Source organism: Schistocerca americana, chromosome 1, assembly GCF_021461395.2.
Source record: "Schistocerca americana isolate TAMUIC-IGC-003095 chromosome 1, iqSchAmer2.1, whole genome shotgun sequence".
Classification (NCBI taxonomy): Eukaryota; Metazoa; Arthropoda; class Insecta; order Orthoptera; family Acrididae; genus Schistocerca; species Schistocerca americana.
In genome coordinates, this window is record NC_060119.1 from 896,982,585 (window position 1) to 896,985,710 (window position 3,126).

Here is a 3,126-nt window from a genome sequence, read left to right on the forward strand (position 1 = left end):
TATCATCTTGTACCATTCCGATATCTTTCTCCTGAATAGTGTCTAAAGAAACTTTGAAGTGGAAGCTTACTAGTTGGCTTCTGAAGTGATCAGCATAATGTGTGTTCCATCTGTCAGAAGTCAAAGAAAAAGAAAGTGAAAGAAAAGTAGTGACTGTCACAGAGGGTGCCATGTATGTATCACTGGATCAACAGAGATATGCTCGCACTGCAGACCGTAACATCTATAGCTGAGTACATTCTAAGGACCATACTGAAACGTGTTGTAGCTCCACTATTAAGCAGGCAGACTTTCACTTCTGAAATTAACTGCTATATTACTTGGCTCCTGCTAGATGTATTTTTACTGTCCCACAGGGAATTGAGGGCATTGAAGTCCCCCAAATAGAAGGTAAGATGAAGGCAGCTGTTCCACTAGCTCCACCAGCTCCACCAGCTCATGATATGGTACAGCTCTATCTGGGGGAAGATAAATATTACATACCATTTCCCTGAGTAACAGGTGGACAAAAACAACCACAGCATCTAATGCAGTGTTTAGTCACTTACTTAATGAAAGTGCCAGGCCACAAGTGTGCAGAACCCCTCCAGATCCTCTCTCAGTGTTAGAGTGATTTTCACAACAGAATTTGTAATTTTTAACAGTAAGAAGTTGGTTATCTGAAAACCAGGTCAGCTGATATTCTATACTGACTGCAGAGTAGGTGGCCATTAATTGACAGAGATCAGCCAGGTGGCAATGGTAGCTGTCACAGATCTATTGAAGGAATATCAGACTGAGATTTGAGAAAGCAATGAAAGGAAAACAGGAATATGAGTTACTTTGCTGCTAAGTCACTCAACACCTGAATGTGTGATTCATAGGTGCCTTGGAGGTGTGGGCATATCAACCAGTTCACAAGAATTCAATTTAACTTTCCATTTTTCCTTCTTGTTTCTGTGAGGTTTTGATTTCTGCAATGATATTCTCATATGACTTCTGAGAAAGGGGACACCAATTTGTTTGAATGACCTACAGCCTGTGGCCCTTACAGCCACTGATTGGTGATAGTCTGCTGGTTCGTTTTGTTCTGGGAGTGGGTCATCTTGGCAGATGTCCTCTTCCCTGGTGATGCCACAGAAGGATGAAGCACATCTGGTTGCTGTAATGGGGTGGTTTCCATAAGTGCTGGTGGTTGAATGAGCTCTTGTCCCCTCCCACAACTGAAAAACAGGCATTGGAATGTGGCTAGGGCCAGAAGTTGCTGTTTGAGAGCTTATCTTTGCATTAGGTGTTGATTTGGACACAATGTCTGAAGTTTGACATCATATCGATTGGATGAAGCCATTCAAATATTTTCTTAGAATTCTTATATCACAAGCAGTCAAGTGTTTTATATTCCTTAATTTTGTTCTCCCTCCTGAAAACTGAACATGTAAGAAAATGATGCAGGGGAAGGAGGCGGGCATATTTTGGGCAGTTTCCACATGTAGGGGATTGTTCACAAGATCTGCTCTGATGCACTGTTCTTCCACTTGTGCCACAAGGAGCCGCAATAATACAGATAGTGGACATACGTTCAAAAGTTTGTCACCTAAAACCTCTCATAGGAGGAGGACAATATGGTTTGACATCACAGTTATAAACCACAACTAACTTTGTCAGATAAAGCATTTCTATCAAAGGCCTGGATGAAAGCTCCAGTATTGACCCCATTATCCTTAGGTCCTCTCTGAATGTCACAAACAAAATAAATGCCCAGTTGCTCTAGGTTAGTTATCAGTTGTTTATCTGTTTATAGCATTAGGTCTGATGGAAAATGTGACTCTGAATCCAGCTGAGTTTGTTATGAGAACAGGAGGTAACTATTATATCCCTGAGCATGTCACAGGCTGCGAGTGCCTTTAATCGATTAGCATTCAAAGTTTTGACCAAGAGAGATCCTTTATTTAATTTCTCTATTGCAGCAACTTCTCTGAATCTATAATCAGTATATTCAACAACAAAAAGTGGCTATGTAGTTGAAAACATTGGGTCAGTTCTGGAGCATACAAAGAACTGGGTAAACTGTCCATTTCCATTTGTCCTTGCCCGAATCCTTCTGATGGCCAAATACGCAAATGTCATAGGGTTGTTGTTGTTGTTGTGGTCTTCAGTCCTGAGACTGGTTTGATGCAGCTCTCCATGCTACTCTATCCTGTGCAAGCTTTTTCATCTCCCAGTACCTACTGCAACCTACATCCTTCTGAATCTGCTTAGTGTATTCATCTCTTGGTCTCCCTCTACGATTTTTACCCTCCACACTGCCCTCCAATACTAAATTGGTGATCCCTTGATGCCTCAGAACATGTCCTACCAACCGATCCCTTCTTCTGGTCAAGTTGTGCCACAAACTTCTCTTCTCCCCAATCCTATTCAATACTTCCTCATTAGTTATGTGATCTACCCATCTAATCTTCAGCATTCTTCTGTAGCACCACATTTCGAAAGCTTCTATTCTCTTCTTGTCCAAACTATTTATCGTCCATGTTTCACTTCCATACATGGCTACACTCCATACGAATACTTTCAGAAATGACTTCCTGACACTTAAATCTATACTCGATGTTAACAAGTTTCTCTTCTTCAGAAACGCTTTCCTTGCCATTGCCAGCCTACATTTTATATCCTCTCTACTTCGACCATCATCAGTTATTTTGCTCCCCAAATAGCAAAACTCCTTTACTACTTTAAGTGCCTCATTTCCTAATCTAATTCCCTCAGCATCACCCGACTTGATTAGACTACATTCCATTATCCTTGTTTTGCTTTTGTTGATGTTCATCTTGTATCCTCCTTTGAAGACACTGTCCATTCCATTCAACTGCTCTTCCAAGTCCTTTGCTGTCTCTGACAGAATTACAATGTCATCGGCGAACCTCAAAGTTTTTATTTCTTCTCCATGAATTTTAATACCTACTCCGAATTTTTCTTTTGTTTCCTTTACTGCTTGCTCAATATACAGATTGAACAACATCGGGGAGAGGCTACAACCCTGTCTTACTCCCTTCCCAACCACTGCTTCCCTTTCATGTCCCTCAACTCTTATAACTGCCATCTGGTTTCTGTACAAATTGTAAATAGCCTTTCGCTCCCTGTATTTTACCC